The sequence below is a fragment of the Pimephales promelas genome, chromosome 13 (assembly GCF_988280905.1).
Source record: "Pimephales promelas chromosome 13, fPimPro1.hap1.1, whole genome shotgun sequence".
NCBI classification, from domain to species: domain Eukaryota; kingdom Metazoa; phylum Chordata; class Actinopteri; order Cypriniformes; family Leuciscidae; genus Pimephales; species Pimephales promelas.
Genome location: NC_142781.1, coordinates 3,891,293 through 3,901,288, shown reverse-complemented (window position 1 = coordinate 3,901,288; position 9,996 = coordinate 3,891,293). Strand labels below are relative to the sequence as shown.

Sequence of the window (9,996 nt, the reverse complement as noted above, 5' to 3'; positions counted from 1 at the left end):
AACCCTGTCTAAGAGGATGTCCCTGAATCCAGTAGTACGTGGAAGACCAGTGTCTGGAATTCGCATGAGATTTTTAAGAACTTTCTGGAGGCTAAATGAACAAACCCTTCATCTCCTTGGATTGCAGGTAGATTCCTCCACAGGAATGCTTCTTCTTTACCACGGACAAACACCTTGTATGAGCTCATGCTCTGCCGTGGAAACTGCTGATAAAGCCAACCCTGCCGTTCAAGACTCACCTGAGGGTGGTAAGCTAATTCTATTTGAAAGGTTTTACTTTCAAGATAGCATTTGCATTGGTTTGTAAAAGGTTGGTTTATGCATGTTTGACCTAAGTTTGTGTGGCATTTCCAGTGTTGCATTTCCAATCTGACCAGCAGGGGTCACCAGTGTGGCCTTCCGAATGCGTTGAAACAGTTTATCAATTTGCAAAGCAATCAGTTGAAAGCTTTGAAAAGCTTTGTTTCTCCCAACACTACCCTTTTGTGATTGGTAAACCTTACAATCATTCTGCTGACCCAAGATTTGAAGTTGTGAACTGGGAAAGTGGCAATGGTTTGACCACCACCCAGCTCCAAACAAAAAGTCTTCTGTTTTTGAACAAAGGCATTTAGCTCTGCTGTGAGCAGAGCATCCAAAAATACCAATAACTCGCAAACGTTCCCCTCCACGGAAATCTTTAGTAAAAGGCGAAAGATTTATGCGTGAATGAAGAGAAACTCGATCTGTAACCATGAGACGTTGGGACAATGTGCTATCACACACATGCCACCATGCTCAGCAAGGGTAATGTCTGGTGCAGGCTCCTCCCACCCAGCTTTTTGTCTTTTTTTGTTAAAAACAATAATATAGCCATTTCCATTAGAGGATGGAGCAAATGTAATAAGAATCTGCCCCATCACCAGATGACCGGCAAACCCTGTCTAAGAGGATGTCCCTGAATCCAGTAGTACGTGGAAGACCAGTGTCTAGAATTCGCTTGATATTTTAATGGAACTTTCTGGAGGCTAAATGAACAAACCCTTCATCTCCTTGGATTGCAGGTGGGTTCCTCCACAGGAGAGGGAGAGGCATACAATGCCGTACCGCTCAGGGACACTGCTTTGACGACCGGTCCTCGTTAGTATAGTGGACAGTATCTCCGCCTGTCACGCGGACGAACGGAGTTCGATTCCCCGACGGGGAGCCTTCTTCTTTACCACGGACAAACACCTTGTATGAGCTCATGCTCTGCTGATAAAGCCAACCTGCCGTTCAAGACTCACCTGAGGGTGGTTAGCTAATTTCATTTGAAAGGTTTTACTTTCAAGAAAGCGTTTGCAATGGTTTGTAAAAGGTTGTTTTATGCATGTTTGGCCTGAGTTTGTGTGGCATTTCCACTGTTGCATTTCCAATCTGACCAGCAGGGTTCACCAGTGTGGCCTTCCGAATGCGTCGAAACAGTTAATCAATTTGCAAAGCAATCAGTTGCTCGTACCAAGAGCGTGGTGAGCTGAAACCTGTGTAAGCCACGAAGTGCGGAACATTCAATAGGAAAATTCAACCGCAGTAGCCACCGTTCAACCTGAAGAGGGCAGCACTAAGACGTTTTTACACCATATATTGTAGAAATAAAACACTTTATAGACAAATGTCACAAAAGTTACTTGAATCAATGACTGATATTAATAAATATCCATTCTTACAGATCTAAAAAAAGTTGGTTTAGGGTTTAGTTACTCTTTAAGTTTGGGGGAAAGTTTTTTTTCTTCTTTTTTTTATGTCTTTTAATGATGGAAAAAAGTACCAATTGGAGAATCACCCATAGGCTATGTTTTCTTTATAACATTATTATGTAACATCATTACATATAATAGTAATATCATATCAATAATAATATTATGTAATAGCCTATTACTTTTTATTGTAAAAAAGTACAGGCACATACAGACATCAAGAATGGGTTGAGATTGAGAGGTTGAGATGACTCCATGTTTAACATACACCGATTTTGTGGCTCAGATAAAGTCCAGTTCTGGTTTATTTCTTTGCTCATGGCTGACATGTGGCATTGCTGCTTGTGGCCCAGATCTGGCAAACAGGAGTGGACCACCCAAGTGCCGTCATTCCACGCTGTATGTGGGCCAGATTCGCATCCCACAAGTGGCAGATGTGGGCCGGATCTGGGCTGAAACTATGTGGGGCGTAAGTGGCTTTTAACAAACTTTACAGGAGAGACAAAACAAAATTTTGACCACACTTCAATCACCTGTATTATTAACCTTAAACCACAAACATTGCAACCACAGGCATACTTACAGGAATTTAAGTAAAAAATGTATGGCATATTAACACAATGACAATGTTCTAAAACATTTTCAAAAAAAAAAAAAAGTCAAATACATCAGATACGCCTTTTTGTTGCTTTATTCAATACAGTTTGATCTCAGATATGTATTTTTGGCACTATTGGATAGAGCTCATCGAGACCTTTATTTTGATAAAGAACTCATATTCGCCTTCCTGTCACAAAGACAAATTCCTTGTGTGTGTAAAGTGAACAAAGTCTATAATTTAACCATCTCTAATTAGCTATAAAATTAATTAAACATTTCTGTTAGCCAAAACAATCATTTGAATTGTATTCCTAAACTGCATAGTTTAAAAAAATCACAATCTTCAGAGAAACATGTAATTAAAAAATAAAATTGTACGTTTAACTCTTGGTTTGAAGCATAAATCTGTACAGAGGCAATAATGCAACGAGTGTTGTAGTTTTTAACGCCCCTTTATAAGCGTTTCAGCATGAATTTTATGCATTGTTCATTGATTTGTCAACCGGAACCATCGCTTTGTGTGATCGTGTGTTCACACCGGTATGTTTTCAGCGCGCTCGAGTTTCCGGTGTAAACACCTTGTATGAGCTCGTGCTCTGCCGTGGAAACTGCTGATAAAGCCAACCCTGCCGTTCAAGACTCACCTGAGGGTGGTAAGCTAATTCTATTTGAAAGGTTTTACTTTCAAGATAGCATTTGCATTGGTTTGTAAAAGTTTGGTTTATGCATGTTTGACCTAAGTTTGTGTGGCATTTCCACTATTGCATTTCCAATCTGACCAGCAGGGTTCACCAGTGTGGCCATCCGAATGCGTTGAAACATTAGAGGATGGAGCAAATGTAATAAGAATCTGCCCCATCACCAGATGGCTGGCAAACCCTGTCTAAGAGGATGTCCCTGAATCCAGTAGTACGTGGAAGACCAGTGTCTAGAATTCGCATGAGATTTTTAGGAACTTTCTGGAGGCTAAATGAACAAACCCTTCATCTCCTTGGATTGCAGGTAGATTCCTCCACAGGAAGGCTTCTTCTTTACCACGGACAAACACCTTGTATGAGCTCATGCTCTGCCGTGGAAACTGCTGATAAAGCCAACCCTGCCGTTCAAGACTCACCTGAGGGTGGTAAGCTAATTCTATTTGAAAGGTTTTACTTTCAAGATAGCATTTGCATTGGTTTGTAAAAGGTTGGTTTATGCATGATTGACCTAAGTTTGTGTGGCATTTCCACTGTTGCATTTCCAATCTGACCAGCAGGGTTCACCAGTGTGGCCATCCGAATGCGTTGAAACATTAGAGGATGGAGCAAATGTAATAAGAATCTGCCCCATCACCAGATGACTGGCAAACCCTGTCTAAGAGGATGTCCCTGAATCCAGTAGTACGTGGAAGACCAGTGTCTGGAATTCGCATGAGATTTTTAAGAACTTTCTGGAGGCTAAATGAACAAACCCTTCATCTCCTTGGATTGCAGGTGGATTCCTCCACAGGAATGCTTCTTCTTTACCACGGACAAACACCTTGTATGAGCTCATGCTCTGCCGTGGAAACTGCTGATAAAGCCAACCCTGCCGTTCAAGACTCACCTGAGGGTGGTAAGCTAATTCTATTTGAAAGGTTTTACTTTCAAGATAGCATTTGCATTGGTTTGTAAAAGGTTGGTTTATGCATGTTTGACCTAAGTTTGTGTGGCATTTCCAGTGTTGCATTTCCAATCTGACCAGCAGGGGTCACCAGTGTGGCCTTCCGAATGCGTTGAAACAGTTAATCAATTTGCAAAGCAATCAGTTGAAAGCTTTGAAAAGCTTTGTTTCTCCCAACACTACCCTTTTGTGATTGGTAAACCTTACAATCATGCTGCTGACCCAAGATTTGAAGTTGTGAACTGGGAAAGTGGCAATGGTTTGACCACCACCCAGCTCCAAACAAAAAGTCTTCTGTTTTTGAACAAAAGCATTTAGCTCTGCTGTGAGCAGAGCATCCAAAAATACCAATATCTCGCAAACGTTCCCCTCCACGGAAATCTTTAGTAAAAGGCGAAAGATTTATGCGTGAATGAAGAGAAACTCGAGCTGTAACCATGAGACGTTGGGACAATGTGCTATCACACACATGCCACCATGCTCAGCAAGGGTAATGTCTGGTGCAGGCTCCTCCCACCCAGCTTTTTGTCTTTTTTTGTTAAAAACAATAATATAGCCATTTCCATTAGAGGATGGAGCAAATGTAATAAGAATCTGCCCCATCACCAGATGACCGGCAAACCCTGTCTAAGAGGATGTCCCTGAATCCAGTAGTACGTGGAAGACCAGTGTCTAGAATTCTCATGAGGTTTTTAGGAACTTTCTGGAGGCTAAATGAACAAACCCTTCATCTCCTTGGATTACAGGTGGGTTCCTCCACAGGAGAGGGAGAGGCATACAATGCCGTACCGCTCAGGGACACTGCTTTGACGACCGGTCCTCGTTAGTATAGTGGACAGTATCTCCGCCTGTCACGCGGACGACCAGGGTTCGATTCCCCGACGGGGAGGCTTCTTCTTTACCACGGACAAACACCTTGTATGAGCTCGTGCTCTGCCGTGGAAACTGCTGATAAAGCCAACCCTGCCGTTCAAGACTCACCTGAGGGTGGTAAGCTAATTCTATTTGAAAGGTTTTACTTTCAAGATAGCATTTGCATTGGTTTGTAAAAGTTTGGTTTATGCATGTTTGACCTAAGTTTGTGTGGCATTTCCACTATTGCATTTCCAATCTGACCAGCAGGGTTCACCAGTGTGGCCATCCGAATGCGTTGAAACATTAGAGGATGGAGCAAATGTAATAAGAATCTGCCCCATCACCAGATGACCTGCAAACCCTGTCTAAGAGGATGTCCCTGAATCCAGTAGTACGTGGACAACCAGTGTCTGGAATTCGCATGAGATTTTTAAGAACTTTCTGGAGGCTAAATGAACAAACCCTTCATCTCCTTGGATTGCAGGTAGATTCCTCCACAGGAAGGCTTCTTCTTTACCATGGACAAACACCTTGTATGAGCTCATGCTCTGCCGTGGAAACTGCTGATAAAGCCAACCCTGCCGTTCAAGACTCACCTGAGGGTGGTAAGCTAATTCTATTTGAAAGGTTTTACTTTCAAGATAGCATTTGCATTGGTTTGTAAAAGGTTGGTTTATGCATGTTTGACCTAAGTTTGTGTGGCATTTCCACTGTTGCATTTCCAATCTGACCAGCAGGGTTCACCAGTGTGGCCATCCGAATGCGTTGAAACATTAGAGGATGGAGCAAATGTAATAAGAATCTGCCCCATCACCAGATGACCTGCAAACCCTGTCTAAGAGGATGTCCCTGAATCCAGTAGTACGTGGACAACCAGTGTCTGGAATTCGCATGAGATTTTTAAGAACTTTCTGGAGGCTAAATGAACAAACCCTTCATCTCCTTGGATTGCAGGTAGATTCCTCCACAGGAATGCTTCTTCTTTACCACGGACAAACACCTTGTATGAGCTCATGCTCTGCCGTGGAAACTGCTGATAAAGCCAACCCTGCCGTTCAAGACTCACCTGAGGGTGGTAAGCTAATTCTATTTGAAAGGTTTTACTTTCAAGATAGCATTTGCATTGGTTTGTAAAAGGTTGGTTTATGCATGTTTGACCTAAGTTTGTGTGGCATTTCCAGTGTTGCATTTCCAATCTGACCAGCAGGGGTCACCAGTGTGGCCTTCCGAATGCGTTGAAACAGTTAATCAATTTGCAAAGCAATCAGTTGAAAGCTTTGAAAAGCTTTGTTTCTCCCAACACTACCCTTTTGTGACTGGTAAACCTTACAATCATGCTGCTGACCCAAGATTTGAAGTTGTGAACTGGGAAAGTGGCAATGGTTTGACCACCACCCAGCTCCAAACAAAAAGTCTTCAGTTTTTGAACAAAGGCATTTAGCTCTGCTGTGAGCAGAGCATCCAAAAATACCAATATCTCACAAACGTTCCCCTCCACGGAAATCTTTAGTAAAAGGCGAAAGATTTATGCGTGAATGAAGAGAAACTCGAGCTGTAACCATGAGACGTTGGGACAATGTGCTATCACACACATGCCACCATGCTCAGCAAGGGTAATGTCTGGTGCAGGCTCCTCCCACCCAGCTTTTTGTCTTTTTTTGTTAAAAACAATAATATAGCCATTTCCATTAGAGGATGGAGCAAATGTAATAAGAATCTGCCCCATCACCAGATGACCGGCAAACCCTGTCTAAGAGGATGTCCCTGAATCCAGTAGTACGTGGAAGACCAGTGTCTAGAATTCTCATGAGGTTTTTAGGAACTTTCTGGAGGCTAAATGAACAAACCCTTCATCTCCTTGGATTGCAGGTGGGTTCCTCCACAGGAGAGGGAGAGGCATACAATGCCGTACCGCTCAGGGACACTGCTTTGACGACCGGTCCTCGTTAGTATAGTGGACAGTATCTCCGCCTGTCACGCGGACGACCGGGGTTCGATTCCCCGACGGGGAGGCTTCTTCTTTACCACGGACAAACACCTTGTATGAGCTCGTGCTCTGCCGTGGAAACTGCTGATAAAGCCAACCCTGCCGTTCAAGACTCACCTGAGGGTGGTAAGCTAATTCTATTTGAAAGGTTTTACTTTCAAGATAGCATTTGCATTGGTTTGTAAAAGTTTGGTTTATGCATGTTTGACCTAAGTTTGTGTGGCATTTCCACTATTGCATTTCCAATCTGACCAGCAGGGGTCACCAGTGTGGCCATCCGAATGCGTTGAAACATTAGAGGATGGAGCAAATGTAATAAGAATCTGCCCGATCACCAGATGACCGGCACACCCTGTCTAAGAGGATGTCCCTGAATCCAGTAGTACGTGGAAGACCAGTGTCTGGAATTCGCATGAGATTTTTAGGAACTTTCTGGAGGCTAAATGAACAAACCCTTCATATCCTTGGATTGCAGGTGGATTCCTCCACAGGAGAGGGAGAGCTCCTCTTCCTGCCCCTCTTGGCCAAAATGAAAGGCTTAGATAACAATAACTCCCATAAAGCATGTCCAGTATTAATTGACTTCTCAACGGCTGAGCATACAATGCCGTACCGCTCAGGGACACTGCTGTGACGACCGGTCCTCGTTAGTATAGTGGACAGTATCTCCGCCTGTCCCGCGGAAGACCGGGGTTCGATTCCCCGATGGGGAGGCTTCTTCTTTACCACGGACAAACACCTTGTATGAGCTCATGCTCTGCCGTGGAAACTGCTGATAAAGCCAACCCTGCCGTTCAAGTCTCACCTGAGGGTGGTAAGCTAATTCTATTTGAAAGGTTTTACTTTCAAGATAGCATTTGCATTGGTTTGTAAAAGGTTGGTTTATGCATGTTTGACCTGAGTTTGTGTGGCATTTCCAGTGTTGCATTTCCAATCTGACCAGCAGGGGTCACCAGTGTGGCCTTCCGAATGCGTTGAAACAGTTAATCAATTTGCAAAGCAATCAGTTGAAAGCTTTGAAAAGCTTTGTTTCTCCCAACACTACCCTTTTGTGTTTCGTAAACCTTACAATCATTCTGCTGACCCAAGATTTGAAGTTGTGAACTGGGAAAGTGGCAATGGTTTGACCAAAACCCAGCTCCAAACAAAAAGTCTTCTGTTTTTGAACAAAGGCATTTAGCTCTACTGTGAGCAGAGCATCCAAAAATACCAATAACTCGCAAACGTTCCCCTCCACGGAAATCTTTAGTAAAAGGCGAAAGATTTATGCATGAATGAAGAGAAACTCGAGCTGTAACCATGAGTCGTTGGGACAATGTGCTATCACACACATGCCACCATGCTCAGCAAGGGTAATGTCTGGTGCAGGCTCCTCCCACCCAGCTTTTTGTCTTTTTTTGTTAAAAACAATAATATAGCCATTTCCATTAGAGGATGGAGCAAATGTAATAAGAATCTGCCCCATCACCAGATGACCGGCAAACCCTGTCTAAAAGGATGTCCCTGAATCCAGTAGTACGTGGAAGACCAGTGTCTAGAATTCGCTTGATATTTTAATGGAACTTTCTGGAGGCTAAATGAACAAACCCTTCATCTCCTTGGATTGCAGGTGGATTCCTCCACAGGAGAGGGAGAGGCATACAATGCCGTACCGCTCAGGGACATTGCTTTGACGACCGATTCTCGTTAGTATAGTGGACAGTATCTCCGCCTGTCACGCGGAAGACCGGGGTTCGATTCCCTGACGGGGAGGCTTCTTCTTTACCACGGACAAACACCTTGTATGAGCTCGTGCTCTGCCGTGGAAACTGCTGATAAAGCCAACCCTGCCGTTCAAGACTCACCTGAGGGTGGTAAGCTAATTCTATTTGAAAGGTTTTACTTTCAAGATAGCATTTGCATTGGTTTGTAAAAGTTTGGTTTATGCATGTTTGACCTAAGTTTGTGTGGCATTTCCACTATTGCATTTCCAATCTGACCAGCAGGGTTCACCAGTGTGGCCATCCGAATGCGTTGAAACATTAGAGGATGGAGCAAATGTAATAAGAATCTGCCCCATCACCAGATGACTGGCAAACCCTGTCTAAGAGGATGTCCCTGAATCCAGTAGTACGTGGAAGACCAGTGTCTAGAATTCGCATGAGATTTTTAGGAACTTTCTGGAGGCTAAATGAACAAACCCTTCATATCCTTGGATTGCAGGTGGATTCCTCCACAGGAGAGGGAGAGCTCCTCTTCCTGCCCCTCTTGGCCAAAATGAAAGGCTTAAATAACAATAACTCCCATAAAGCATGTCCAGTATTAATTGACTTCTCAACGGCTGAGCATACAATGCCGTACCGCTCAGGGACACTGCTGTGACGACCGGTCCTCGTTAGTATAGTGGACAGTATCTCTGCCTGTCACGCGGAAGACCGGGGTTCGATTCCCCGACGGGGAGGCTTCTTCTTTACCACGGACAAACACCTTGTATGAGCTCATGCTCTGCCGTGGAAACTGCTGATAAAGCCAACCCTGCCGTTCAAGTCTCACCTGAGGGTGGTAAGCTAATTCTATTTGAAAGGTTTTACTTTCAAGATAGCATTTGCATTGGTTTGTAAAAGGTTGGTTTATGCATGTTTGACCTAAGTTTGTGTGGCATTTCCACTGTTGCATTTCCAATCTGACCAGCAGGGTTCACCAATGTGGCCATCCGAATGCGTTGAAACATTAGAGGATGGAGCAAATGTAATAAGAATCTGCCCGATCACCAGATGACCGGCACACCCTGTCTAAGAGGATGTCCCTGAATCCAGTAGTACGTGGAAGACCAGTGTCTGGAATTCGCATGAGATTTTTAGGAACTTTCTGGAGGCTAAATGAACAAACCCTTCATCTCCTTGGATTGCAGGTAGATTCCTCCACAGGAAGGCTTCTTCTTTACCATGGACAAACACCTTGTATGAGCTCATGCTCTGCCGTGGAAACTACTGATAAAGCCAACCCTGCCGTTCAAGACTCACCTGAGGGTGGTAAGCTAATTCTATTTGAAAGGTTTTACTTTCAAGATAGCATTTGCATTGGTTTGTAAAAGGTTGGTTTATGCATGTTTGACCTAAGTTTGAAACATTAGAGGATGGAGCAAATGTAATAAGAATCTGCCCCATCACCAGATGACCTGCAAACCCTGTCTAAGAGGATGTCCCTGAATCCAGTAGT

At 43.7% G+C, this 9,996-nt stretch overlaps 4 non-coding genes across 4 annotated transcripts; all 4 read right to left on the bottom strand.

Moving 5' to 3' along the window:
• Positions 1–612: 612 nt before the first annotated feature.
• Positions 613–726, bottom strand: LOC148974602 (U5 spliceosomal RNA). The gene has a single exon (XR_016146239.1). It is a non-coding gene; the product is annotated as a U5 spliceosomal RNA (small nuclear RNA).
• Positions 727–4,272: 3,546 nt separating this feature from the next.
• LOC148974601 (U5 spliceosomal RNA) lies at positions 4,273–4,387 on the bottom strand. Its single transcript, XR_016146134.1, has one exon. It is a non-coding gene; the product is annotated as a U5 spliceosomal RNA (small nuclear RNA).
• A 1,863-nt stretch (positions 4,388–6,250) lies between these two features.
• LOC148974600 (U5 spliceosomal RNA) lies at positions 6,251–6,366 on the bottom strand. Its single transcript, XR_016146135.1, has one exon. It is a non-coding gene; the product is annotated as a U5 spliceosomal RNA (small nuclear RNA).
• A 1,610-nt stretch (positions 6,367–7,976) lies between these two features.
• On the bottom strand, positions 7,977–8,092 carry LOC148974599 (U5 spliceosomal RNA). The gene has a single exon (XR_016146255.1). It is a non-coding gene; the product is annotated as a U5 spliceosomal RNA (small nuclear RNA).
• Between the last annotated feature and the right edge of the window lie 1,904 nt (positions 8,093–9,996).